The 23,467-nt window shown below is 42.3% G+C and overlaps 47 non-coding genes across 47 annotated transcripts; all 47 read right to left on the bottom strand.

The window, feature by feature from the left end:
* Positions 1–205: 205 nt before the first annotated feature.
* Positions 206–297, bottom strand: trnar-ucu (transfer RNA arginine (anticodon UCU)). Its single transcript is given in 2 exon segments — positions 206–241; positions 261–297. It is a non-coding gene; the product is annotated as a tRNA-Arg (tRNA).
* Positions 298–693: 396 nt separating this feature from the next.
* On the bottom strand, positions 694–785 carry trnar-ucu (transfer RNA arginine (anticodon UCU)). Its single transcript is given in 2 exon segments — positions 694–729; positions 749–785. It is a non-coding gene; the product is annotated as a tRNA-Arg (tRNA).
* A 396-nt stretch (positions 786–1,181) lies between these two features.
* Positions 1,182–1,273, bottom strand: trnar-ucu (transfer RNA arginine (anticodon UCU)). The gene is given in 2 exon segments: positions 1,182–1,217; positions 1,237–1,273. It is a non-coding gene; the product is annotated as a tRNA-Arg (tRNA).
* Positions 1,274–1,676: 403 nt separating this feature from the next.
* Positions 1,677–1,768, bottom strand: trnar-ucu (transfer RNA arginine (anticodon UCU)). Its single transcript is given in 2 exon segments — positions 1,677–1,712; positions 1,732–1,768. It is a non-coding gene; the product is annotated as a tRNA-Arg (tRNA).
* Positions 1,769–2,164: 396 nt separating this feature from the next.
* On the bottom strand, positions 2,165–2,256 carry trnar-ucu (transfer RNA arginine (anticodon UCU)). Its single transcript is given in 2 exon segments — positions 2,165–2,200; positions 2,220–2,256. It is a non-coding gene; the product is annotated as a tRNA-Arg (tRNA).
* Positions 2,257–2,659: 403 nt separating this feature from the next.
* Positions 2,660–2,751, bottom strand: trnar-ucu (transfer RNA arginine (anticodon UCU)). Its single transcript is given in 2 exon segments — positions 2,660–2,695; positions 2,715–2,751. It is a non-coding gene; the product is annotated as a tRNA-Arg (tRNA).
* Positions 2,752–3,147: 396 nt separating this feature from the next.
* On the bottom strand, positions 3,148–3,273 carry trnar-ccu (transfer RNA arginine (anticodon CCU)). The gene is made up of 2 exons: positions 3,237–3,273; positions 3,148–3,183 (listed from the first exon to the last, which is right to left on the bottom strand). It is a non-coding gene; the product is annotated as a tRNA-Arg (tRNA).
* Positions 3,274–3,675: 402 nt separating this feature from the next.
* Positions 3,676–3,767, bottom strand: trnar-ucu (transfer RNA arginine (anticodon UCU)). The gene is given in 2 exon segments: positions 3,676–3,711; positions 3,731–3,767. It is a non-coding gene; the product is annotated as a tRNA-Arg (tRNA).
* A 401-nt stretch (positions 3,768–4,168) lies between these two features.
* On the bottom strand, positions 4,169–4,262 carry trnar-ucu (transfer RNA arginine (anticodon UCU)). Its single transcript is given in 2 exon segments — positions 4,169–4,204; positions 4,224–4,262. It is a non-coding gene; the product is annotated as a tRNA-Arg (tRNA).
* A 402-nt stretch (positions 4,263–4,664) lies between these two features.
* trnar-ccu (transfer RNA arginine (anticodon CCU)) lies at positions 4,665–4,790 on the bottom strand. The gene is made up of 2 exons: positions 4,754–4,790; positions 4,665–4,700 (listed from the first exon to the last, which is right to left on the bottom strand). It is a non-coding gene; the product is annotated as a tRNA-Arg (tRNA).
* Positions 4,791–5,192: 402 nt separating this feature from the next.
* trnar-ucu (transfer RNA arginine (anticodon UCU)) lies at positions 5,193–5,284 on the bottom strand. The gene is given in 2 exon segments: positions 5,193–5,228; positions 5,248–5,284. It is a non-coding gene; the product is annotated as a tRNA-Arg (tRNA).
* A 401-nt stretch (positions 5,285–5,685) lies between these two features.
* Positions 5,686–5,811, bottom strand: trnar-ccu (transfer RNA arginine (anticodon CCU)). Its single transcript has 2 exons — positions 5,775–5,811; positions 5,686–5,721 (listed from the first exon to the last, which is right to left on the bottom strand). It is a non-coding gene; the product is annotated as a tRNA-Arg (tRNA).
* Positions 5,812–6,212: 401 nt separating this feature from the next.
* On the bottom strand, positions 6,213–6,306 carry trnar-ucu (transfer RNA arginine (anticodon UCU)). The gene is given in 2 exon segments: positions 6,213–6,248; positions 6,268–6,306. It is a non-coding gene; the product is annotated as a tRNA-Arg (tRNA).
* Positions 6,307–6,708: 402 nt separating this feature from the next.
* On the bottom strand, positions 6,709–6,834 carry trnar-ccu (transfer RNA arginine (anticodon CCU)). Its single transcript has 2 exons — positions 6,798–6,834; positions 6,709–6,744 (listed from the first exon to the last, which is right to left on the bottom strand). It is a non-coding gene; the product is annotated as a tRNA-Arg (tRNA).
* Positions 6,835–7,237: 403 nt separating this feature from the next.
* trnar-ccu (transfer RNA arginine (anticodon CCU)) lies at positions 7,238–7,363 on the bottom strand. The gene is made up of 2 exons: positions 7,327–7,363; positions 7,238–7,273 (listed from the first exon to the last, which is right to left on the bottom strand). It is a non-coding gene; the product is annotated as a tRNA-Arg (tRNA).
* A 403-nt stretch (positions 7,364–7,766) lies between these two features.
* On the bottom strand, positions 7,767–7,858 carry trnar-ucu (transfer RNA arginine (anticodon UCU)). Its single transcript is given in 2 exon segments — positions 7,767–7,802; positions 7,822–7,858. It is a non-coding gene; the product is annotated as a tRNA-Arg (tRNA).
* A 396-nt stretch (positions 7,859–8,254) lies between these two features.
* Positions 8,255–8,346, bottom strand: trnar-ucu (transfer RNA arginine (anticodon UCU)). The gene is given in 2 exon segments: positions 8,255–8,290; positions 8,310–8,346. It is a non-coding gene; the product is annotated as a tRNA-Arg (tRNA).
* A 396-nt stretch (positions 8,347–8,742) lies between these two features.
* trnar-ucu (transfer RNA arginine (anticodon UCU)) lies at positions 8,743–8,834 on the bottom strand. The gene is given in 2 exon segments: positions 8,743–8,778; positions 8,798–8,834. It is a non-coding gene; the product is annotated as a tRNA-Arg (tRNA).
* A 403-nt stretch (positions 8,835–9,237) lies between these two features.
* On the bottom strand, positions 9,238–9,329 carry trnar-ucu (transfer RNA arginine (anticodon UCU)). Its single transcript is given in 2 exon segments — positions 9,238–9,273; positions 9,293–9,329. It is a non-coding gene; the product is annotated as a tRNA-Arg (tRNA).
* Positions 9,330–9,725: 396 nt separating this feature from the next.
* trnar-ucu (transfer RNA arginine (anticodon UCU)) lies at positions 9,726–9,817 on the bottom strand. The gene is given in 2 exon segments: positions 9,726–9,761; positions 9,781–9,817. It is a non-coding gene; the product is annotated as a tRNA-Arg (tRNA).
* Positions 9,818–10,220: 403 nt separating this feature from the next.
* On the bottom strand, positions 10,221–10,312 carry trnar-ucu (transfer RNA arginine (anticodon UCU)). The gene is given in 2 exon segments: positions 10,221–10,256; positions 10,276–10,312. It is a non-coding gene; the product is annotated as a tRNA-Arg (tRNA).
* A 396-nt stretch (positions 10,313–10,708) lies between these two features.
* On the bottom strand, positions 10,709–10,834 carry trnar-ccu (transfer RNA arginine (anticodon CCU)). Its single transcript has 2 exons — positions 10,798–10,834; positions 10,709–10,744 (listed from the first exon to the last, which is right to left on the bottom strand). It is a non-coding gene; the product is annotated as a tRNA-Arg (tRNA).
* A 402-nt stretch (positions 10,835–11,236) lies between these two features.
* Positions 11,237–11,328, bottom strand: trnar-ucu (transfer RNA arginine (anticodon UCU)). The gene is given in 2 exon segments: positions 11,237–11,272; positions 11,292–11,328. It is a non-coding gene; the product is annotated as a tRNA-Arg (tRNA).
* Positions 11,329–11,729: 401 nt separating this feature from the next.
* On the bottom strand, positions 11,730–11,823 carry trnar-ucu (transfer RNA arginine (anticodon UCU)). The gene is given in 2 exon segments: positions 11,730–11,765; positions 11,785–11,823. It is a non-coding gene; the product is annotated as a tRNA-Arg (tRNA).
* A 402-nt stretch (positions 11,824–12,225) lies between these two features.
* trnar-ccu (transfer RNA arginine (anticodon CCU)) lies at positions 12,226–12,351 on the bottom strand. Its single transcript has 2 exons — positions 12,315–12,351; positions 12,226–12,261 (listed from the first exon to the last, which is right to left on the bottom strand). It is a non-coding gene; the product is annotated as a tRNA-Arg (tRNA).
* Positions 12,352–12,753: 402 nt separating this feature from the next.
* On the bottom strand, positions 12,754–12,845 carry trnar-ucu (transfer RNA arginine (anticodon UCU)). Its single transcript is given in 2 exon segments — positions 12,754–12,789; positions 12,809–12,845. It is a non-coding gene; the product is annotated as a tRNA-Arg (tRNA).
* Positions 12,846–13,246: 401 nt separating this feature from the next.
* Positions 13,247–13,372, bottom strand: trnar-ccu (transfer RNA arginine (anticodon CCU)). Its single transcript has 2 exons — positions 13,336–13,372; positions 13,247–13,282 (listed from the first exon to the last, which is right to left on the bottom strand). It is a non-coding gene; the product is annotated as a tRNA-Arg (tRNA).
* Positions 13,373–13,774: 402 nt separating this feature from the next.
* Positions 13,775–13,866, bottom strand: trnar-ucu (transfer RNA arginine (anticodon UCU)). Its single transcript is given in 2 exon segments — positions 13,775–13,810; positions 13,830–13,866. It is a non-coding gene; the product is annotated as a tRNA-Arg (tRNA).
* A 401-nt stretch (positions 13,867–14,267) lies between these two features.
* trnar-ccu (transfer RNA arginine (anticodon CCU)) lies at positions 14,268–14,393 on the bottom strand. Its single transcript has 2 exons — positions 14,357–14,393; positions 14,268–14,303 (listed from the first exon to the last, which is right to left on the bottom strand). It is a non-coding gene; the product is annotated as a tRNA-Arg (tRNA).
* Positions 14,394–14,796: 403 nt separating this feature from the next.
* Positions 14,797–14,922, bottom strand: trnar-ccu (transfer RNA arginine (anticodon CCU)). Its single transcript has 2 exons — positions 14,886–14,922; positions 14,797–14,832 (listed from the first exon to the last, which is right to left on the bottom strand). It is a non-coding gene; the product is annotated as a tRNA-Arg (tRNA).
* A 402-nt stretch (positions 14,923–15,324) lies between these two features.
* trnar-ucu (transfer RNA arginine (anticodon UCU)) lies at positions 15,325–15,416 on the bottom strand. The gene is given in 2 exon segments: positions 15,325–15,360; positions 15,380–15,416. It is a non-coding gene; the product is annotated as a tRNA-Arg (tRNA).
* Positions 15,417–15,817: 401 nt separating this feature from the next.
* On the bottom strand, positions 15,818–15,911 carry trnar-ucu (transfer RNA arginine (anticodon UCU)). The gene is given in 2 exon segments: positions 15,818–15,853; positions 15,873–15,911. It is a non-coding gene; the product is annotated as a tRNA-Arg (tRNA).
* A 402-nt stretch (positions 15,912–16,313) lies between these two features.
* On the bottom strand, positions 16,314–16,439 carry trnar-ccu (transfer RNA arginine (anticodon CCU)). Its single transcript has 2 exons — positions 16,403–16,439; positions 16,314–16,349 (listed from the first exon to the last, which is right to left on the bottom strand). It is a non-coding gene; the product is annotated as a tRNA-Arg (tRNA).
* A 402-nt stretch (positions 16,440–16,841) lies between these two features.
* On the bottom strand, positions 16,842–16,933 carry trnar-ucu (transfer RNA arginine (anticodon UCU)). Its single transcript is given in 2 exon segments — positions 16,842–16,877; positions 16,897–16,933. It is a non-coding gene; the product is annotated as a tRNA-Arg (tRNA).
* Positions 16,934–17,334: 401 nt separating this feature from the next.
* trnar-ccu (transfer RNA arginine (anticodon CCU)) lies at positions 17,335–17,460 on the bottom strand. The gene is made up of 2 exons: positions 17,424–17,460; positions 17,335–17,370 (listed from the first exon to the last, which is right to left on the bottom strand). It is a non-coding gene; the product is annotated as a tRNA-Arg (tRNA).
* Positions 17,461–17,862: 402 nt separating this feature from the next.
* On the bottom strand, positions 17,863–17,954 carry trnar-ucu (transfer RNA arginine (anticodon UCU)). Its single transcript is given in 2 exon segments — positions 17,863–17,898; positions 17,918–17,954. It is a non-coding gene; the product is annotated as a tRNA-Arg (tRNA).
* A 401-nt stretch (positions 17,955–18,355) lies between these two features.
* trnar-ccu (transfer RNA arginine (anticodon CCU)) lies at positions 18,356–18,481 on the bottom strand. Its single transcript has 2 exons — positions 18,445–18,481; positions 18,356–18,391 (listed from the first exon to the last, which is right to left on the bottom strand). It is a non-coding gene; the product is annotated as a tRNA-Arg (tRNA).
* Positions 18,482–18,884: 403 nt separating this feature from the next.
* Positions 18,885–18,976, bottom strand: trnar-ucu (transfer RNA arginine (anticodon UCU)). Its single transcript is given in 2 exon segments — positions 18,885–18,920; positions 18,940–18,976. It is a non-coding gene; the product is annotated as a tRNA-Arg (tRNA).
* A 402-nt stretch (positions 18,977–19,378) lies between these two features.
* Positions 19,379–19,470, bottom strand: trnar-ucu (transfer RNA arginine (anticodon UCU)). Its single transcript is given in 2 exon segments — positions 19,379–19,414; positions 19,434–19,470. It is a non-coding gene; the product is annotated as a tRNA-Arg (tRNA).
* Positions 19,471–19,866: 396 nt separating this feature from the next.
* Positions 19,867–19,958, bottom strand: trnar-ucu (transfer RNA arginine (anticodon UCU)). The gene is given in 2 exon segments: positions 19,867–19,902; positions 19,922–19,958. It is a non-coding gene; the product is annotated as a tRNA-Arg (tRNA).
* A 401-nt stretch (positions 19,959–20,359) lies between these two features.
* trnar-ucu (transfer RNA arginine (anticodon UCU)) lies at positions 20,360–20,453 on the bottom strand. The gene is given in 2 exon segments: positions 20,360–20,395; positions 20,415–20,453. It is a non-coding gene; the product is annotated as a tRNA-Arg (tRNA).
* A 402-nt stretch (positions 20,454–20,855) lies between these two features.
* On the bottom strand, positions 20,856–20,981 carry trnar-ccu (transfer RNA arginine (anticodon CCU)). The gene is made up of 2 exons: positions 20,945–20,981; positions 20,856–20,891 (listed from the first exon to the last, which is right to left on the bottom strand). It is a non-coding gene; the product is annotated as a tRNA-Arg (tRNA).
* A 326-nt stretch (positions 20,982–21,307) lies between these two features.
* Positions 21,308–21,399, bottom strand: trnar-ucu (transfer RNA arginine (anticodon UCU)). Its single transcript is given in 2 exon segments — positions 21,308–21,343; positions 21,363–21,399. It is a non-coding gene; the product is annotated as a tRNA-Arg (tRNA).
* Positions 21,400–21,800: 401 nt separating this feature from the next.
* trnar-ucu (transfer RNA arginine (anticodon UCU)) lies at positions 21,801–21,894 on the bottom strand. Its single transcript is given in 2 exon segments — positions 21,801–21,836; positions 21,856–21,894. It is a non-coding gene; the product is annotated as a tRNA-Arg (tRNA).
* Positions 21,895–22,295: 401 nt separating this feature from the next.
* On the bottom strand, positions 22,296–22,389 carry trnar-ucu (transfer RNA arginine (anticodon UCU)). Its single transcript is given in 2 exon segments — positions 22,296–22,331; positions 22,351–22,389. It is a non-coding gene; the product is annotated as a tRNA-Arg (tRNA).
* Positions 22,390–22,790: 401 nt separating this feature from the next.
* On the bottom strand, positions 22,791–22,916 carry trnar-ccu (transfer RNA arginine (anticodon CCU)). The gene is made up of 2 exons: positions 22,880–22,916; positions 22,791–22,826 (listed from the first exon to the last, which is right to left on the bottom strand). It is a non-coding gene; the product is annotated as a tRNA-Arg (tRNA).
* Positions 22,917–23,318: 402 nt separating this feature from the next.
* On the bottom strand, positions 23,319–23,410 carry trnar-ucu (transfer RNA arginine (anticodon UCU)). Its single transcript is given in 2 exon segments — positions 23,319–23,354; positions 23,374–23,410. It is a non-coding gene; the product is annotated as a tRNA-Arg (tRNA).
* Positions 23,411–23,467: the final 57 nt, after the last annotated feature.

Raw genomic sequence — 23,467 nt, 5'->3', positions numbered from 1 at the left:
GTTAGTTGGGTGGGACTGGTACACACAACCTTTAAACTCCATCTCATGCTCAACTAGACATGCAACATGCTATCAATTGTACCATGCAGCCTTTTGGGCTGCGTTTATTGTGTGAAATGCTGCAATGTCAACTAACCTTTAGATAAGAGGTACAACTACCAGAATGGAGATTATCATGTCTTCAAACCCTGGAGTTACTAAAGCACGACTCTGGTGGGACTCGAACCCACAACCTTTGAATTACATCTCAAGTGCTCAACTAGAAGTCCAATGCGCTATCCATTGCGCCACAGAGCCTGTTGAAGACTGTGTTTGACCATTCCATCATAATGTTTATTGTGCAACAGACAGTACAAGACCACAGGTTCCTGTGTGGACAGGATAGGCCGTCTGTGAGGATTTCTATGTGGACAGACACAATATTTGTGTCCACACAGACTTGGAAAAAAATCAACGGACTGGGATTAAATATTTGGCAATCTACAATTGTTAGTTGGTTGGGACTGGAACATACAACCTTTAAACTCCATCTCATGCTCAACTAGACATGCCACATGCTATCAATTGTACCATCCAGCCTTTTGGGCTGCGTTTATTGTGTGAAATGCTGCAATGTCAACTAACCTTTAGATAAGAGGTACAACTACCAGAATGGAGATTATCATGTCTTCAAACCCTGGAGTTACTAAAGCACGACTCTGGTGGGACTCGAACCCACAACCTTTGAATTACATCTCAAGTGCTCAACTAGAAGTCCAATGCGCTATCCATTGCGCCACAGAGCCTGTTGAAGACTGTGTTTGACCATTCCATCATAATGTTTATTGTGCAACAGACAGTACAAGACCACAGGTTCCTGTGTGGACAGGATAGGCCGTCTGTGAGGATTTCTATGTGGACAGACACAATATTTGTGTCCACACAGACTTGGAAAAAAATCAACGGACTGGGATTAAATATTTGGCAATCTACAATTGTTAGTTGGTTGGGACTGGAACATACAACCTTTAAACTCCATCTCATGCTCAACTAGACATGCGACATGCTATCAATTGTACCATCCAGCCTTTTGGGCTGCGTTTATTGTGTGAAATGCTGCAATGTCAACTAACCTTTAGATAAGAGGTACAACTACCAGAATGGAGATTATCATGTCTTCAAACCCTGGAGTTACTAAAGCACGACTCTGGTGGGACTCGAACCCACAACCTTTGAATTACATCTCAAGTGCTCAACTAGAAGTCCAATGCGCTATCCATTGCGCCACAGAGCCTGTTGAAGACTGTGTTTGACCATTCCATCATAATGTTTATTGTGCAACAGACAGTACAAGACCACAGGTTCCTGTGTGGACAGGATAGGCCGTCTGTGAGGATTTCTATGTGGACAGACAACAATATTTGTGTCCACACAGACTTGGAAAAAAAAAATCAACAACGGACTGGGATTAAATATTTGACAATCTACAAGTGTTAGTTGGGTGGGACTGGTACACACAACCTTTAAACTCCATCTCATGCTCAACTAGACATGCGACATGCTATCAATTGTACCATCCAGCCTTTTGGGCTGCGTTTATTGTGTGAAATGCTGCAATGTCAACTAACCTTTAGATAAGAGGTACAACTACCAGAATGGAGATTATCATGTCTTCAAACCCTGGAGTTACTAAAGCACGACTCTGGTGGGACTCGAACCCACAACCTTTGAATTACATCTCAAGTGCTCAACTAGAAGTCCAATGCGCTATCCATTGCGCCACAGAGCCTGTTGAAGACTGTGTTTGACCATTCCATCATAATGTTTATTGTGCAACAGACAGTAAAAGACCACAGGTTCCTGTGTGGACAGGATAGGCCGTCTGTGAGGATTTCTATGTGGACAGACACAATATTTGTGTCCACACAGACTTGGAAAAAAATCAACGGACTGGGATTAAATATTTGGCAATCTACAATTGTTAGTTGGTTGGGACTGGAACATACAACCTTTAAACTCCATCTCATGCTCAACTAGACATGCCACATGCTATCAATTGTACCATCCAGCCTTTTGGGCTGCGTTTATTGTGTGAAATGCTGCAATGTCAACTAACCTTTAGATAAGAGGTACAACTACCAGAATGGAGATTATCATGTCTTCAAACCCTGGAGTTACTAAAGCACGACTCTGGTGGGACTCGAACCCACAACCTTTGAATTACATCTCAAGTGCTCAACTAGAAGTCCAATGCGCTATCCATTGCGCCACAGAGCCTGTTGAAGACTGTGTTTGACCATTCCATCATAATGTTTATTGTGCAACAGACAGTACAAGACCACAGGTTCCTGTGTGGACAGGATAGGCCGTCTGTGAGGATTTCTATGTGGACAGACAACAACATTTGTGTCCACACAGACTTGGAAAAAAAAAATCAACAACGGACTGGGATTAAATATTTGACAATCTACAAGTGTTAGTTGGGTGGGACTGGTACACACAACCTTTAAACTCCATCTCATGCTCAACTAGACATGCAACATGCTATCAATTGTACCATGCAGCCTTTTGGGCTGCGTTTATTGTGTGAAATGCTGCAATGTCAACTAACCTTTAGATAAGAGGTACAACTACCAGAATGGAGATTATCATGTCTTCAAACCCTGGAGTTACTAAAGCACGACTCTGGTGGGACTCGAACCCACAACCTTTGAATTACATCTCAAGTGCTCAACTAGAAGTCCAATGCGCTATCCATTGCGCCACAGAGCCTGTTGAAGACTGTGTTTGACCATTCCATCATAATGTTTATTGTGCAACAGACAGTACAAGACCACAGGTTCCTGTGTGGACAGGATAGGCCGTCTGTGAGGATTTCTATGTGGACAGACACAATATTTGTGTCCACACAGACTTGGAAAAAAATCAACGGACTGGGATTAAATATTTGGCAATCTACAATTGTTAGTTGGTTGGGACTGGAACATACAACCTTTAAACTCCATCTCATGCTCAACTAGACATGCGACATGCTATCAATTGTACCATCCAGCCTTTTGGGCTGCGTTTATTGTGTGAAATGCTGCAATGTCAACTAACCTTTAGATAAGAGGTACAACTACCAGAATGGAGATTATCATGTCTTCAAACCCTGGAGTTACTAAAGGACGACTCTGGTGGGACTCGAACCCACAACCTTTGAATTACATCTCAAGTGCTCAACTAGAACCTTTAGAATTACATTGCAACTTTTCAACTAGGAGTCCAATGCGCTATCCATTGCGCCACAGAGCCTGTTGAAGACTGTGTTTGACCATTACATCATAATGTTTATTGTGCAACAGACAGTAAAGAGACCACAGGTTCCTGTGTGGACAGGATAGGCCGTCTGTGAGGATTTCTATGTGGACAGACAACAATATTTGTGTCCACACAGACTTGGAAAAAAAAATCAACAACGGACTGGGATTAAATATTTGGCAATCTACAATTTTTAGTTGGGTGGGACTGGAACACACAACCTTTAAACTCCATCTCATGCTCAACTAGACATGCGACATGCTATCAATTGTACCATCAGCCTTTTGGGCTGGGTTTATTGTGTGAAATGCTGCAATGTCAACTAACCTTTAGATAAGAGGTACAACTACCAGAATGGAGATTATCATGTCTTCAAACCCTGGAGTTACTAAAGGATGACTCTGGTGGGACTCGAACCCACAACCTTTGAATTACATCTCAAGTGCTCAACTAGAAGTCCAATGCGCTATCCATTGCGCCACAGAGCCTGTTGAAGACTGTGTTTGACCATTCCATCATAATGTTTATTGTGCAACAGACAGTAAAGAGACCACAGGTTCCTGTGTGGACAGGATAGGCCGTCTGTGAGGATTTCTATGTGGACAGACACAATATTTGTGTCCACACAGACTTGGAAAAAAAAATCAACAACGGACTGGGATTAAATATTTGGCAATCTACAATTGTTAGTTGGGTGGGACTGGAACACACAACCTTTAAACTCCATCTCATGCTCAACTAGACATGCGACATGCTATCAATTGTACCATCAGCCTTTTGGGCTGGGTTTATTGTTTGAAATGCTGCAATGTCAACTAACCTTTAGATAAGAGGTACAACTACCAGAATGGAGATTATCATGTCTTCAAACCCTGGAGTTACTAAAGGACGACTCTGGTGGGACTCGAACCCACAACCTTTGAATTACATCTCAAGTGCTCAACTAGAAGTCCAATGCACTATATCCATTGCGCCACAGAGCCTGTTGAAGACTGTGTTTGACCATTCCATCATAATGTTTATTGTGCAACAGACAGTAAAGAGACCACAGGTTCCTGTGTGGACAGGATAGGCCGTCTGTGAGGATTTCTATGTGGACAGACAACAATATTTGTGTCCACACAGACTTGGAAAAAAAAATCAACAACGGACTGGGATGAAATATTTTGCAATCTACAATTGTTAGTTGGGTGGGACTGGAACACACAACCTTTAAACTCCATCTCATGCTCAACTAGACATGCGACATGCTATCAATTGTACCATCAGCCTTTTGGGCTGGGTTTATTGTGTGAAATGCTGCAATGTCAACTAACCTTTAGATAAGAGGTACAACTACCAGAATGGAGATTATCATGTCTTCAAACCCTGGAGTTACTAAAGGACGACTCTGGTGGGACTCGAACCCACAACCTTTGAATTACATCTCAAGTGCTCAAATAGAACCTTTAGAATTACATCGCAACTTTTCAACTAGGAGTCCAATGCGCTATCCATTGCGCCACAGAGCCTGTTGAAGACTGTGTTTGACCATTACATCATAATGTTTATTGTCCAACAGACAGTAAAGAGACCACAGGTTCCTGTGTGGACAGGATAGGCCGTCTGTGAGGATTTCTATGTGGACAGACACAATATTTGTGTCCACACAGACTTGGAAAAAAAAATCAACAACGGACTGGGATTAAATATTTGGCAATCTACAAGTGTTAGTTGGGTGGGACTGGTACACACAACCTTTAAACTCCATCTTGTGCTCAACTAGACATGCAACATGCTATCAATTGTACCATGCAGCCTTTTGGGCTGCGTTTATTGTGTGAAATGCTGCAATGTCAACTAACCTTTAGATAAGAGGTACAAGCACCAGAATGGAGATTATCATGTCTTCAAACCCTGGAGTTACTAAAGGACGACTCTGGTGGGACTCGAACCCACAACCTTTGAATTACATCTCAAGTGCTCAACTAGAAGTCCAATGCGCTATCCATTGCGCCACAGAGCCTGTTGAAGACTGTGTTTGACCATTCCATCATAATGTTTATTGTGCAACAGACAGTAAAGAGACCACAGGTTCCTGTGTGGACAGGATAGGCCGTCTGTGAGGATTTCTATGTGGACAGACACAATATTTGTGTCCACACAGACTTGGAAAAAAAAATCAACAACGGACTGGTATTAAATATTTGGCAATCTACAATTGTTAGTTGGGTGGGACTGGAACACACAACCTTTAAACTCCATCTCATGCTCACCTAGACATGCGACATGCTATCAATTGTACCATCAGCCTTTTGGGCTGGGTTTATTGTGTGAAATGCTGCAATGTCAACTAACCTTTAGATAAGAGGTACAACTACCAGAATGGAGATTATCATGTCTTCAAACCCTGGAGTTACTAAAGGACGACTCTGGTGGGACTCGAACCCACAACCTTTGAATTACATCTCAAGTGCTCAACTAGAACCTTTAGAATTACATCGCAACTTTTCAACTAGGAGTCCAATGCGCTATCCATTGCGCCACAGAGCCTGTTGAAGACTGTGTTTGACCATTACATCATAATGTTTATTGTCCAACAGACAGTAAAGAGACCACAGGTTCCTGTGTGGACAGGATAGGCCGTCTGTGAGGATTTCTATGTGGACAGACACAATATTTGTGTCCACACAGACTTGGAAAAAAAAATCAACAACGGACTGGGATTAAATATTTGGCAATCTACAAGTGTTAGTTGGGTGGGACTGGTACACACAACCTTTAAACTCCATCTCATGCTCAACTAGACATGCGACATGCTATCAATTGTACCATCAGCCTTTTGGGCTGGGTTTATTGTTTGAAATGCTGCAATGTCAACTAACCTTTAGATAAGAGGTACAACTACCAGAATGGAGATTATCATGTCTTCAAACCCTGGAGTTACTAAAGGACGACTCTGGTGGGACTCGAACCCACAACCTTTGAATTACATCTCAAGTGCTCAACTAGAAGTCCAATGCACTATATCCATTGCGCCACAGAGCCTGTTGAAGACTGTGTTTGACCATTCCATCATAATGTTTATTGTGCAACAGACAGTAAAGAGACCACAGGTTCCTGTGTGGACAGGATAGGCCGTCTGTGAGGATTTCTATGTGGACAGACAACAATATTTGTGTCCACACAGACTTGGAAAAAAAAATCAACAACGGACTGGGATGAAATATTTTGCAATCTACAATTGTTAGTTGGGTGGGACTGGAACACACAACCTTTAAACTCCATCTCATGCTCAACTAGACATGCGACATGCTATCAATTGTACCATCAGCCTTTTGGGCTGGGTTTATTGTGTGAAATGCTGCAATGTCAACTAACCTTTAGATAAGAGGTACAACTACCAGAATGGAGATTATCATGTCTTCAAACCCTGGAGTTACTAAAGGACGACTCTGGTGGGACTCGAACCCACAACCTTTGAATTACATCTCAAGTGCTCAACTAGAACCTTTAGAATTACATCGCAACTTTTCAACTAGGAGTCCAATGCGCTATCCATTGCGCCACAGAGCCTGTTGAAGACTGTGTTTGACCATTACATCATAATGTTTATTGTCCAACAGACAGTAAAGAGACCACAGGTTCCTGTGTGGACAGGATAGGCCATCAGTGAGGATTTCTATGTGGACAGACAACAATATTTGTGTCCACACAGACTTGGAAAAAAAAATCAACAACGGACTGGGATTAAATATTTGGCAATCTACAAGTGTTAGTTGGGTGGGACTGGTACACACAACCTTTAAACTCCATCTCATGCTCAACTAGACATGCAACATGCTATCAATTGTACCATGCAGCCTTTTGGGCTGCGTTTATTGTGTGAAATGCTGCAATGTCAACTAACCTTTAGATAAGAGGTACAACTACCAGAATGGAGATTATCATGTCTTCAAACCCTGGAGTTACTAAAGCACGACTCTGGTGGGACTCGAACCCACAACCTTTGAATTACATCTCAAGTGCTCAACTAGAACCTTTAGAATTACATCGCAACTTTTCAACTAGGAGTCCAATGCGCTATCCATTGCGCCACAGAGCCTGTTGAAGACTGTGTTTGACCATTACATCATAATGTTTATTGTCCAACAGACAGTAAAGAGACCACAGGTTCCTGTGTGGACAGGATAGGCCATCAGTGAGGATTTCTATGTGGACAGACAACAATATTTGTGTCCACACAGACTTGGAAAAAAAAATCAACAACGGACTGGGATTAAATATTTGGCAATCTACAAGTGTTAGTTGGGTGGGACTGGTACACACAACCTTTAAACTCCATCTCATGCTCAACTAGACATGCAACATGCTATCAATTGTACCATGCAGCCTTTTGGGCTGCGTTTATTGTGTGAAATGCTGCAATGTCAACTAACCTTTAGATAAGAGGTACAACTACCAGAATGGAGATTATCATGTCTTCAAACCCTGGAGTTACTAAAGCACGACTCTGGTGGGACTCGAACCCACAACCTTTGAATTACATCTCAAGTGCTCAACTAGAAGTCCAATGCGCTATCCATTGCGCCACAGAGCCTGTTGAAGACTGTGTTTGACCATTCCATCATAATGTTTATTGTGCAACAGACAGTACAAGACCACAGGTTCCTGTGTGGACAGGATAGGCCGTCTGTGAGGATTTCTATGTGGACAGACACAATATTTGTGTCCACACAGACTTGGAAAAAAATCAACGGACTGGGATTAAATATTTGGCAATCTACAATTGTTAGTTGGTTGGGACTGGAACATACAACCTTTAAACTCCATCTCATGCTCAACTAGACATGCCACATGCTATCAATTGTACCATCCAGCCTTTTGGGCTGCGTTTATTGTGTGAAATGCTGCAATGTCAACTAACCTTTAGATAAGAGGTACAACTACCAGAATGGAGATTATCATGTCTTCAAACCCTGGAGTTACTAAAGCACGACTCTGGTGGGACTCGAACCCACAACCTTTGAATTACATCTCAAGTGCTCAACTAGAAGTCCAATGCGCTATCCATTGCGCCACAGAGCCTGTTGAAGACTGTGTTTGACCATTCCATCATAATGTTTATTGTGCAACAGACAGTACAAGACCACAGGTTCCTGTGTGGACAGGATAGGCCGTCTGTGAGGATTTCTATGTGGACAGACACAATATTTGTGTCCACACAGACTTGGAAAAAAATCAACGGACTGGGATTAAATATTTGGCAATCTACAATTGTTAGTTGGTTGGGACTGGAACATACAACCTTTAAACTCCATCTCATGCTCAACTAGACATGCGACATGCTATCAATTGTACCATCCAGCCTTTTGGGCTGCGTTTATTGTGTGAAATGCTGCAATGTCAACTAACCTTTAGATAAGAGGTACAACTACCAGAATGGAGATTATCATGTCTTCAAACCCTGGAGTTACTAAAGCACGACTCTGGTGGGACTCGAACCCACAACCTTTGAATTACATCTCAAGTGCTCAACTAGAAGTCCAATGCGCTATCCATTGCGCCACAGAGCCTGTTGAAGACTGTGTTTGACCATTCCATCATAATGTTTATTGTGCAACAGACAGTACAAGACCACAGGTTCCTGTGTGGACAGGATAGGCCGTCTGTAAGGATTTCTATGTGGACAGACAACAATATTTGTGTCCACACAGACTTGGAAAAAAAAAATCAACAACGGACTGGGATTAAATATTTGACAATCTACAAGTGTTAGTTGGGTGGGACTGGTACACACAACCTTTAAACTCCATCTCATGCTCAACTAGACATGCGACATGCTATCAATTGTACCATCCAGCCTTTTGGGCTGCGTTTATTGTGTGAAATGCTGCAATGTCAACTAACCTTTAGATAAGAGGTACAACTACCAGAATGGAGATTATCATGTCTTCAAACCCTGGAGTTACTAAAGCACGACTCTGGTGGGACTCGAACCCACAACCTTTGAATTACATCTCAAGTGCTCAACTAGAAGTCCAATGCGCTATCCATTGCGCCACAGAGCCTGTTGAAGACTGTGTTTGACCATTCCATCATAATGTTTATTGTGCAACAGACAGTACAAGACCACAGGTTCCTGTGTGGACAGGATAGGCCGTCTGTGAGGATTTCTATGTGGACAGACACAATATTTGTGTCCACACAGACTTGGAAAAAAATCAACGGACTGGGATTAAATATTTGGCAATCTACAATTGTTAGTTGGTTGGGACTGGAACATACAACCTTTAAACTCCATCTCATGCTCAACTAGACATGCCACATGCTATCAATTGTACCATCCAGCCTTTTGGGCTGCGTTTATTGTGTGAAATGCTGCAATGTCAACTAACCTTTAGATAAGAGGTACAACTACCAGAATGGAGATTATCATGTCTTCAAACCCTGGAGTTACTAAAGCACGACTCTGGTGGGACTCGAACCCACAACCTTTGAATTACATCTCAAGTGCTCAACTAGAAGTCCAATGCGCTATCCATTGCGCCACAGAGCCTGTTGAAGACTGTGTTTGACCATTCCATCATAATGTTTATTGTGCAACAGACAGTACAAGACCACAGGTTCCTGTGTGGACAGGATAGGCCGTCTGTGAGGATTTCTATGTGGACAGACAACAACATTTGTGTCCACACAGACTTGGAAAAAAAAAATCAACAACGGACTGGGATTAAATATTTGACAATCTACAAGTGTTAGTTGGGTGGGACTGGTACACACAACCTTTAAACTCCATCTCATGCTCAACTAGACATGCAACATGCTATCAATTGTACCATGCAGCCTTTTGGGCTGCGTTTATTGTGTGAAATGCTGCAATGTCAACTAACCTTTAGATAAGAGGTACAACTACCAGAATGGAGATTATCATGTCTTCAAACCCTGGAGTTACTAAAGCACGACTCTGGTGGGACTCGAACCCACAACCTTTGAATTACATCTCAAGTGCTCAACTAGAAGTCCAATGCGCTATCCATTGCGCCACAGAGCCTGTTGAAGACTGTGTTTGACCATTCCATCATAATGTTTATTGTGCAACAGACAGTACAAGACCACAGGTTCCTGTGTGGACAGGATAGGCCGTCTGTGAGGATTTCTATGTGGACAGACACAATATTTGTGTCCACACAGACTTGGAAAAAAATCAACGGACTGGGATTAAATATTTGGCAATCTACAATTGTTAGTTGGTTGGGACTGGAACATACAACCTTTAAACTCCATCTCATGCTCAACTAGACATGCGACATGCTATCAATTGTACCATCCAGCCTTTTGGGCTGCGTTTATTGTGTGAAATGCTGCAATGTCAACTAACCTTTAGATAAGAGGTACAACTACCAGAATGGAGATTATCATGTCTTCAAACCCTGGAGTTACTAAAGGACGACTCTGGTGGGACTCGAACCCACAACCTTTGAATTACATCTCAAGTGCTCAACTAGAACCTTTAGAATTACATTGCAACTTTTCAACTAGGAGTCCAATGCGCTATCCATTGCGCCACAGAGCCTGTTGAAGACTGTGTTTGACCATTACATCATAATGTTTATTGTGCAACAGACAGTAAAGAGACCACAGGTTCCTGTGTGGACAGGATAGGCCGTCTGTGAGGATTTCTATGTGGACAGACAACAATATTTGTGTCCACACAGACTTGGAAAAAAAAATCAACAACGGACTGGGATTAAATATTTGGCAATCTACAATTTTTAGTTGGGTGGGACTGGAACACACAACCTTTAAACTCCATCTCATGCTCAACTAGACATGCGACATGCTATCAATTGTACCATCAGCCTTTTGGGCTGGGTTTATTGTGTGAAATGCTGCAATGTCAACTAACCTTTAGATAAGAGGTACAACTACCAGAATGGAGATTATCATGTCTTCAAACCCTGGAGTTACTAAAGGATGACTCTGGTGGGACTCGAACCCACAACCTTTGAATTACATCTCAAGTGCTCAACTAGAAGTCCAATGCGCTATCCATTGCGCCACAGAGCCTGTTGAAGACTGTGTTTGACCATTCCATCATAATGTTTATTGTGCAACAGACAGTAAAGAGACCACAGGTTCCTGTGTGGACAGGATAGGCCGTCTGTGAGGATTTCTATGTGGACAGACACAATATTTGTGTCCACACAGACTTGGAAAAAAAAATCAACAACGGACTGGGATTAAATATTTGGCAATCTACAATTGTTAGTTGGGTGGGACTGGAACACACAACCTTTAAACTCCATCTCATGCTCAACTAGACATGCGACATGCTATCAATTGTACCATCAGCCTTTTGGGCTGGGTTTATTGTTTGAAATGCTGCAATGTCAACTAACCTTTAGATAAGAGGTACAACTACCAGAATGGAGATTATCATGTCTTCAAACCCTGGAGTTACTAAAGGACGACTCTGGTGGGACTCGAACCCACAACCTTTGAATTACATCTCAAGTGCTCAACTAGAAGTCCAATGCACTATATCCATTGCGCCACAGAGCCTGTTGAAGACTGTGTTTGACCATTCCATCATAATGTTTATTGTGCAACAGACAGTAAAGAGACCACAGGTTCCTGTGTGGACAGGATAGGCCGTCTGTGAGGATTTCTATGTGGACAGACAACAATATTTGTGTCCACACAGACTTGGAAAAAAAAATCAACAACGGACTGGGATGAAATATTTTGCAATCTACAATTGTTAGTTGGGTGGGACTGGAACACACAACCTTTAAACTCCATCTCATGCTCAACTAGACATGCGACATGCTATCAATTGTACCATCAGCCTTTTGGGCTGGGTTTATTGTGTGAAATGCTGCAATGTCAACTAACCTTTAGATAAGAGGTACAACTACCAGAATGGAGATTATCATGTCTTCAAACCCTGGAGTTACTAAAGGACGACTCTGGTGGGACTCGAACCCACAACCTTTGAATTACATCTCAAGTGCTCAACTAGAACCTTTAGAATTACATCGCAACTTTTCAACTAGGAGTCCAATGCGCTATCCATTGCGCCACAGAGCCTGTTGAAGACTGTGTTTGACCATTACATCATAATGTTTATTGTCCAACAGACAGTAAAGAGACCACAGGTTCCTGTGTGGACAGGATAGGCCGTCTGTGAGGATTTCTATGTGGACAGACACAATATTTGTGTCCACACAGACTTGGAAAAAAAAATCAACAACGGACTGGGATTAAATATTTGGCAATCTACAAGTGTTAGTTGGGTGGGACTGGTACACACAACCTTTAAACTCCATCTTGTGCTCAACTAGACATGCAACATGCTATCAATTGTACCATGCAGCCTTTTGGGCTGCGTTTATTGTGTGAAATGCTGCAATGTCAACTAACCTTTAGATAAGAGGTACAAGCACCAGAATGGAGATTATCATGTCTTCAAACCCTGGAGTTACTAAAGGACGACTCTGGTGGGACTCGAACCCACAACCTTTGAATTACATCTCAAGTGCTCAACTAGAAGTCCAATGCGCTATCCATTGCGCCACAGAGCCTGTTGAAGACTGTGTTTGACCATTCCATCATAATGTTTATTGTGCAACAGACAGTAAAGAGACCACAGGTTCCTGTGTGGACAGGATAGGCCGTCTGTGAGGATTTCTATGTGGACAGACACAATATTTGTGTCCACACAGACTTGGAAAAAAAAATCAACAACGGACTGGTATTAAATATTTGGCAATCTACAATTGTTAGTTGGGTGGGACTGGAACACACAACCTTTAAACTCCATCTCATGCTCAACTAGACATGCGACATGCTATCAATTGTACCATCAGCCTTTTGGGCTGGGTTTATTGTGTGAAATGCTGCAATGTCAACTAACCTTTAGATAAGAGGTACAACTACCAGAATGGAGATTATCATGTCTTCAAACCCTGGAGTTACTAAAGGACGACTCTGGTGGGACTCGAACCCACAACCTTTGAATTACATCTCAAGTGCTCAACTAGAACCTTTAGAATTACATCGCAACTTTTCAACTAGGAGTCCAATGCGCTATCCATTGCGCCACAGAGCCTGTTGAAGACTGTGTTTGACCATTACATCATAATGTTTATTGTCCAACAGACAGTAAAGAGACCACAGGTTCCTGTGTGGACAGGATAGGCCGTCTGTGAGGATTTCTATGTGGACAGACACAATATTTGTGTCCACACAGACTTGGAAAAAAAAATCAACAACGGACTGGGATTAAATATTTGGCAATCTACAAGTGTTAGTTGGGTGGGACTGGTACACACAACCTTTAAACTCCATCTTGTGCTCAACTAGACATGCAACATGCTATCAATTGTACCATGCAGCCTTTTGGGCTGCGTTTATTGTGTGAAATGCTGCAATGTCAACTAACCTTTAGATAAGAGGTACAAGCACCAGAATGGAGATTATCATGTCTTCAAACCCTGGAGTTACTAAAGGACGACTCTGGTGGGACTCGAACCCACAACCTTTGAATTACATCTCAAGTGCTCAACTAGAAGTCCAATGCGCTATCCATTGCGCCACAGAGCCTGTTGAAGACTGTGTTTGACCATTCCATCATAATGTTTATTGTGCAACAGACAGTAAAGAGACCACAGGTTCCTGTGTGGACAGGATAGGCCGTCTGTGAGGATTTCTATGTGGACAGACACAATATTTGTGTCCACACAGACTTGGAAAAAAAAATCAACAACGGACTGGTATTAAATATTTGGCAATCTACAATTGTTAGTTGGGTGGGACTGGAACACACAACCTTTAAACTCCATCTCATGCTCAACTAGACATGCGACATGCTATCAATTGTACCATCAGCCTTTTGGGCTGGGTTTATTGTTTGAAATGCTGCAATGTCAACTAACCTTTAGATAAGAGGTACAACTACCAGAATGGAGATTATCATGTCTTCAAACCCTGGAGTTACTAAAGGACGACTCTGGTGGGACTCGAACCCACAACCTTTGAATTACATCTCAAGTGCTCAACTAGAACCTTTAGAATTACATCGCAACTTTTCAACTAGGAGTCCAATGCGCTATCCATTGCGCCACAGAGCCTGTTGAAGACTGTGTTTGACCATTACATCATAATGTTTATTGTCCAACAGACAGTAAAGAGACCACAGGTTCCTGTGTGGACAGGATAGGCCATCAGTGAGGATTTCTATGTGGACAGACAACAATATTTGTGTCCACACAGACTTGGAAAAAAAAATCAACAACGGACTGGGATTAAATATTTGGCAATCTACAAGTGTTAGTTGGGTGGGACTGGTACACACAACCTTTAAACTCCATCTCATGCTCAACTAGACATGCAACATGCTATCAATTGTACCATGCAGCCTTTTGGGCTGCGTTTATTGTGTGAAATGCTGCAATGTCAACTAACCTTTAGATAAGAGGTACAACTACCAGAATGGAGATTATCATGTCTTCAAACCCTGGAGTTACTAAAGGACGACTCTGGTGGGACTCGAACCCACAACCTTTGAATTACATCTCAAGTGCTCAACTAGAACCTTTAGAATTACATTGCAACTTTTCAACTAGGAGTCCAATGCGCTATCCATTGCGCCACAGAGCCTGTTGAAGACTGTGTTTGACCATTACATCATAATGTTTATTGTGCAACAGACAGTAAAGAGACCACAGGTTCCTGTGTGGACAGGATAGGCCGTCTGTGAGGATTTCTATGTGGACAGACAACAATATTTGTGTCCACACAGACTTGGAAAAAAAAATCAACAACGGACTGGGATTAAATATTTGGCAATCTACAATTTTTAGTTGGGTGGGACTGGAACACACAACCTTTAAACTCCACCTCATGCTCAACTAGACATGCGACATGCTATCAATTGTACCATCAGCCTTTTGGGCTGGGTTTATTGTGTGAAATGCTGCAATGTCAACTAACCTTTAGATAAGAGGTACAACTACCAGAATGGAGATTATCATGTCTTCAAACCCTGGAGTTACTAAAGGATGACTCTGGTGGGACTCGAACCCACAACCTTTGAATTACATCTCAAGTGCTCAACTAGAAGTCCAATGCGCTATCCATTGCGCCACAGAGCCTGTTGAAGACTGTGTTTGACCATTCCATCATAATGTTTATTGTGCAACAGACAGTAAAGAGACCACAGGTTCCTGTGTGGACAGGATAGGCCGTCTGTGAGGATTTCTATGTGGACAGACACAATATTTGTGTCCACACAGACTTGGAAAAAAAAATCAACAACGGACTGGGATTAAATATTTGGCAATCTACAATTGTTAGTTGGGTGGGACTGGAACACACAACCTTTAAACTCCATCTCATGCTCAACTAGACATGCGACATGCTATCAATTGTACCATCAGCCTTTTGGGCTGGGTTTATTGTTTGAAATGCTGCAATGTCAACTAACCTTTAGATAAGAGGTACAACTACCAGAATGGAGATTATCATGTCTTCAAACCCTGGAGTTACTAAAGGACGACTCTGGTGGGACTCGAACCCACAACCTTTGAATTACATCTCAAGTGCTCAACTAGAAGTCCAATGCACTATATCCATTGCGCCACAGAGCCTGTTGAAGACTGTGTTTGACCATTCCATCATAATGTTTATTGTGCAACAGACAGTAAAGAGACCACAGGTTCCTGTGTGGACAGGATAGGCCGTCTGTGAGGATTTCTATGTGGACAGACAACAATATTTGTGTCCACACAGACTTGGAAAAAAAAATCAACAACGGACTGGGATGAAATATTTTGCAATCTACAATTGTTAGTTGGGTGGGACTGGAACACACAACCTTTAAACTCCATCTCATGCTCAACTAGACATGCGACATGCTATCAATTGTACCATCAGCCTTTTGGGCTGGGTTTATTGTGTGAAATGCTGCAATGTCAACTAACCTTTAGATAAGAGGTACAACTACCAGAATGGAGATTATCATGTCTTCAAACCCTGGAGTTACTAAAGGACGACTCTGGTGGGACTCGAACCCACAACCTTTGAATTACATCTCAAGTGCTCAACTAGAACCTTTAGAATTACATCGCAACTTTTCAACTAGGAGTCCAATGCGCTATCCATTGCGCCACAGAGCCTGTTGAAGACTGTGTTTGACCATTACATCATAATGTTTATTGTCCAACAGACAGTAAAGAGACCACAGGTTCCTGTGTGGACAGGATAGGCCGTCTGTGAGGATTTCTATGTGGACAGACACAATATTTGTGTCCACACAGACTTGGAAAAAAAAATCAACAACGGACTGGGATTAAATATTTGGCAATCTACAAGTGTTAGTTGGGTGGGACTGGTACACACAACCTTTAAACTCCATCTTGTGCTCAACTAGACATGCAACATGCTATCAATTGTACCATGCAGCCTTTTGGGCTGCGTTTATTGTGTGAAATGCTGCAATGTCAACTAACCTTTAGATAAGAGGTACAAGCACCAGAATGGAGATTATCATGTCTTCAAACCCTGGAGTTACTAAAGGACGACTCTGGTGGGACTCGAACCCACAACCTTTGAATTACATCTCAAGTGCTCAACTAGAAGTCCAATGCGCTATCCATTGCGCCACAGAGCCTGTTGAAGACTGTGTTTGACCATTCCATCATAATGTTTATTGTGCAACAGACAGTAAAGAGACCACAGGTTCCTGTGTGGACAGGATAGGCCGTCTGTGAGGATTTCTATGTGGACAGACACAATATTTGTGTCCACACAGACTTGGAAAAAAAAATCAACAACGGACTGGTATTAAATATTTGGCAATCTACAATTGTTAGTTGGGTGGGACTGGAACACACAACCTTTAAACTCCATCTCATGCTCAACTAGACATGCGACATGCTATCAATTGTACCATCAGCCTTTTGGGCTGGGTTTATTGTGTGAAATGCTGCAATGTCAACTAACCTTTAGATAAGAGGTACAACTACCAGAATGGAGATTATCATGTCTTCAAACCCTGGAGTTACTAAAGGACGACTCTGGTGGGACTCGAACCCACAACCTTTGAATTACATCTCAAGTGCTCAACTAGAACCTTTAGAATTACATCGCAACTTTTCAACTAGGAGTCCAATGCGCTATCCATTGCGCCACAGAGCCTGTTGAAGACTGTGTTTGACCATTACATCATAATGTTTATTGTCCAACAGACAGTAAAGAGACCACAGGTTCCTGTGTGGACAGGATAGGCCGTCTGTGAGGATTTCTATGTGGACAGACACAATATTTGTGTCCACACAGACTTGGAAAAAAAAATCAACAACGGACTGGGATTAAATATTTGGCAATCTACAAGTGTTAGTTGGGTGGGACTGGTACACACAACCTTTAAACTCCATCTTGTGCTCAACTAGACATGCAACATGCTATCAATTGTACCATGCAGCCTTTTGGGCTGCGTTTATTGTGTGAAATGCTGCAATGTCAACTAACCTTTAGATAAGAGGTACAAGCACCAGAATGGAGATTATCATGTCTTCAAACCCTGGAGTTACTAAAGGACGACTCTGGTGGGACTCGAACCCACAACCTTTGAATTACATCTCAAGTGCTCAACTAGAAGTCCAATGCGCTATCCATTGCGCCACAGAGCCTGTTGAAGACTGTGTTTGACCATTCCATCATAATGTTTATTGTGCAACAGACAGTAAAGAGACCACAGGTTCCTGTGTGGACAGGATAGGCCGTCTGTGAGGATTTCTATGTGGACAGACACAATATTTGTGTCCACACAGACTTGGAAAAAAAAATCAACAACGGACTGGTATTAAATATTTGGCAATCTACAATTGTTAGTTGGGTGGGACTGGAACACACAACCTTTAAACTCCATCTCATGCTCAACTAGACATGCGACATGCTATCAATTGTACCATCAGCCTTTTGGGCTGGGTTTATTGTTTGAAATGCTGCAATGTCAACTAACCTTTAGATAAGAGGTACAACTACCAGAATGGAGATTATCATGTCTTCAAACCCTGGAGTTACTAAAGGACGACTCTGGTGGGACTCGAACCCACAACCTTTGAATTACATCTCAAGTGCTCAACTAGAACCTTTAGAATTACATCGCAACTTTTCAACTAGGAGTCCAATGCGCTATCCATTGCGCCACAGAGCCTGTTGAAGACTGTGTTTGACCATTACATCATAATGTTTATTGTCCAACAGACAGTAAAGAGACCACAGGTTCCTGTGTGGACAGGATAGGCCATCAGTGAGGATTTCTATGTGGACAGACAACAATATTTGTGTCCACACAGACTTGGAAAAAAAAATCAACAACGGACTGGGATTAAATATTTGGCAATCTACAAGTGTTAGTTGGGTGGGACTGGTACACACAACCTTTAAACTCCATCTCATGCTCAACTAGACATGCAACATGCTATCAATTGTACCATGCAGCCTTTTGGGCTGCGTTTATTGTGTGAAATGCTGCAATGTCAACTAACCTTTAGATAAGAGGTACAACTACCAGAATGGAGATTATCATGTCTTCAAACCCTGGAGTTACTAAAGCACGACTCTGGTGGGACACGAACCCACAACCTTTGAATTACATCTCAAGTGCTCAACTAGAAGTCCAATGCGCTATCCATTGCGCCACAGAGCCTGTTGAAGACTGTGTTTGACCATTCCATCATAATGTTTATTGTGCAACAGACAGTACAAGACCACAGGTTCCTGTGTGGACAGGATAGGCCGTCTGTGAGGATTTCTATGTGGACCGACAACAATATTTGTGTCCACACAGACTTGGAAAAAAAAATCAACAACGGACTGGGATTAAATATTTGACAATCTACAAGTGTTAGTTGGGTGGGACTGGTACACACAACCTTTAAACTCCATCTCATGCTCAACTAGACATGCAACATGCTATCAATTGTACCATGCAGCCTTTTGGGCTGCGTTTATTGTGTGAAATGCTGCAATGTCAACTAAACTTTAGATAAGAGGTACAACTACCAGAATGGAGATTATCATGTCTTCAAACCCTGGAGTTACTAAAGCACGACTCTGGTGGGACTCGAACCCACAACCTTTGAATTACATCTCAAGTGCTCAACTAGAAGTCCAATGCGCTATCCATTGCGCCACAGAGCCTGTTGAAGACTGTGTTTGACCATTCCATCATAATGTTTATTGTGCAACAGACAGTACAAGACCACAGGTTCCTGTGTGGACAGGATAGGCCGTCTGTGAGGATTTCTATGTGGACAGACACAATATTTGTGTCCACACAGACTTGGAAAAAAATCAACGGACTGGGATTAAATATTTGGCAATCTACAATTGTTAGTTGGTTGGGACTGGAACATACAACCTTTAAACTCCATCTCATGCTCAACTAGACATGCGACATGCTATCAATTGTACCATCCAGCCTTTTGGGCTGCGTTTATTGTGTGAAATGCTGCAATGTCAACTAACCTTTAGATAAGAGGTACAACTACCAGAATGGAGATTATCATGTCTTCAAACCCTGGAGTTACTAAAGGATGACTCTGGTGGGACTCGAACCCACAACCTTTGAATTACATCTCAAGTGCTCAACTAGAAGTCCAATGCGCTATCCATTGCGCCACAGAGCCTGTTGAAGACTGTGTTTGACCATTCCATCATAATGTTTATTGTGCAACAGACAGTAAAGAGACCACAGGTCCCTGTGTGGACAGGATAGGCCGTCTGTGAGGATTTCTATGTGGACAGACACAATATTTGTGTCCACACAGACTTGGAAAAAAAAATCAACAACGGACTGGGATTAAATATTTGGCAATCTACAATTGTTAGTTGGGTGGGACTGGAACACACAACCTTTAAACTCCATCTCATGCTCAACTAGACATGCGACATGCTATCAATTGTACCATCAGCCTTTTGGGCTGGGTTTATTGTTTGAAATGCTGCAATGTCAACTAACCTTTAGATAAGAGGTACAACTACCAGAATGGAGATTATCATGTCTTCAAACCCTGGAGTTACTAAAGGACGACTCTGGTGGGACTCGAACCCACAACCTTTGAATTACATCTCAAGTGCTCAACTAGAAGTCCAATGCACTATATCCATTGCGCCACAGAGCCTGTTGAAGACTGTGTTTGACCATTCCATCATAATGTTTATTGTGCAACAGACAGTAAAGAGACCACAGGTTCCTGTGTGGACAGGATAGGCCGTCTGTGAGGATTTCTATGTGGACAGACAACAATATTTGTGTCCACACAGACTTGGAAAAAAAAATCAACAACGGACTGGGATGAAATATTTTGCAATCTACAATTGTTAGTTGGGTGGGACTGGAACACACAACCTTTAAACTCCATCTCATGCTCAACTAGACATGCGACATGCTATCAATTGTACCATCAGCCTTTTGGGCTGGGTTTATTGTGTGAAATGCTGCAATGTCAACTAACCTTTAGATAAGAGGTACAACTACCAGAATGGAGATTATCATGTCTTCAAACCCTGGAGTTACTAAAGGACGACTCTGGTGGGACTCGAACCCACAACCTTTGAATTACATCTCAAGTGCTCAACTAGAACCTTTAGAATTACATCGCAACTTTTCAACTAGGAGTCCAATGCGCTATCCATTGCGCCACAGAGCCTGTTGAAGACTGTGTTTGACCATTACATCATAATGTTTATTGTCCAACAGACAGTAAAGAGACCACAGGTTCCTGTGTGGACAGGATAGGCCGTCTGTGAGGATTTCTATGCGGACAGACACAATATTTGTGTCCACACAGACTTGGAAAAAAAAATCAACAACGGACTGGGATTAAATATTTGGCAATCTACAAGTGTTAGTTGGGTGGGACTGGTACACACAACCTTTAAACTCCATCTTGTGCTCAACTAGACATGCAACATGACCGGTACAACTACCAGAATGGAGATTATCATGTCTTCAAACCCTGGAGTTACTAAAGGATGACTCTGGTGGGACTCGAACCCACAACCTTTGAATTACATCTCAAGTGCTCAACTAGAAGTCCAATGCGCTATCCATTGCGCCACAGAGCCTGTTGAAGACTGTGTTTGACCATTCCATCATAATGTTTATTGTGCAACAGACAGTAAAGAGACCACAGGTTCCTGTGTGGACAGGATAGGCCGTCTGTGAGGATTTCTATGTGGACAGACACAATATTTGTGTCCACACAGACTTGGAAAAAAAAATCAACAACGGACTGGGATTAAATATTTGGCAATCTACAATTGTTAGTTGGGTGGGACTGGAACACACAACCTTTAAACTCCATCTCATGCTCAACTAGACATGCGACATGCTATCAATTGTACCATCAGCCTTTTGGGCTGGGTTTATTGTTTGAAATGCTGCAATGTCAACTAACCTTTAGATAAGAGGTACAACTACCAGAATGGAGATTATCATGTGTTCAAACCCTGGTGTTACTAAAGGACGACTCTGGTGGGACTCGAACCCACAACCTTTGAATTACATCTCAAGTGCTCAACTAGAAGTCCAATGCACTATATCCATTGCGCCACAGAGCCTGTTGAAGACTGTGTTTGACCATTCCATCATAATGTTTATTGTGCAACAGACAGTAAAGAGACCACAGGTTCCTGTGTGGACAGGATAGGCCGTCTGTGAGGATTTCTATGTGGACAGACACAATATTTGTGTCCACACAGACTTGGAAAAAAAAATCAACAACGGACTGGGATTAAATATTTGGCAATCTACAATTGTTAGTTGGGTGGGACTGGAACACACAACCTTTAAACTCCATCTCATGCTCAACTAGACATGCGACATGCTATCAATTGTACCATCAGCCTTTTGGGCTGGGTTTATTGTTTGAAATGCTGCAATGTCAACTAACCTTTAGATAAGAGGTACAACTACCAGAATGGAGATTATCATGTCTTCAAAACCTGGAGTTACTAAAGGACGACTCTGGTGGGACTCGAACCCACAACCTTTGAATTACATCTCAAGTGCTCAACTAGAAGTCCAATGCACTATATCCATTGCGCCACAGAGCCTGTTGAAGACTGTGTTTGACCATTCCATCATAATGTTTATTGTGCAACAGACAGTAAAGAGACCACAGGTTCCTGTGTGGACAGGATAGGCCGTCTGTGAGGATTTCTATGTGGACAGACAACAATATTTGTGTCCACACAGACTTGGAAAAAAAATCAACAACGGACTGGGATGAAATATTTTGCAATCTACAATTGTTAGTTGGGTGGGACTGGAACACACAACCTTTAAACTCCATCTCATGCTCAACTAGACATGCGACATGCTATCAATTGTACCATCAGCCTTTTGGGCTGGGTTTATTGTGTGAAATGCTGCAATGTCAACTAACCTTTAGATAAGAGGTACAACTACCAGAATGGAGATTATCATGTCTTCAAACCCTGGAGTTACTAAAGGACGACTCTGGTGGGACTCGAACCCACAACCTTTGAATTACATCTCAAGTGCTCAACTAGAACCTTTAGAATTACATCGCAACTTTTCAACTAGGAGTCCAATGCGCTATCCATTGCGCCACAGAGCCTGTTGAAGACTGTGTTTGACCATTACATCATAATGTTTATTGTGCAACAGACAGTAAAGAGACCACAGGTTCCTGTGTGGACAGGATAGGCCGTCTGTGAGGATTTCTATGTGGACAGACAACAATATTTGTGTCCACACAGACTTGGAAAAAAAAATCAACAACGGACTGGGATGAAATATTTTGCAATCTACAATTGTTAGTTGGGTGGGACTGGAACACACAACCTTTAAACTCCATCTCATGCTCAACTAGACATGCGACATGCTATCAATTGTACCATCAGCCTTTTGGGCTGGGTTTATTGTGTGAAATGCTGCAATGTCAACTAACCTTTAGATAAGAGGTACAACTACCAGAATGGAGATTATCATGTCTTCAAACCCTGGAGTTACTAAAGGACGACTCTGGTGGGACTCGAACCCACAACCTTTGAATTACATCTCAAGTGCTCAACTAGAAGTCCAATGCGCTATCCATTGCGCCACAGAGCCTGTTGAAGACTGTGTTTGACCATTCCATCATAATGTTTATTGTGCAACAGACAGTAC

The sequence above is a fragment of the Cololabis saira genome, unplaced genomic scaffold (genome assembly GCF_033807715.1).
Source record: "Cololabis saira isolate AMF1-May2022 unplaced genomic scaffold, fColSai1.1 scf097, whole genome shotgun sequence".
Lineage (NCBI taxonomy): Eukaryota > Metazoa > Chordata > Actinopteri > Beloniformes > Belonidae > Cololabis > Cololabis saira.
Note: the sequence above shows the minus strand (reverse complement) of the source record. Positions and strands in the feature narration are given on the sequence as shown.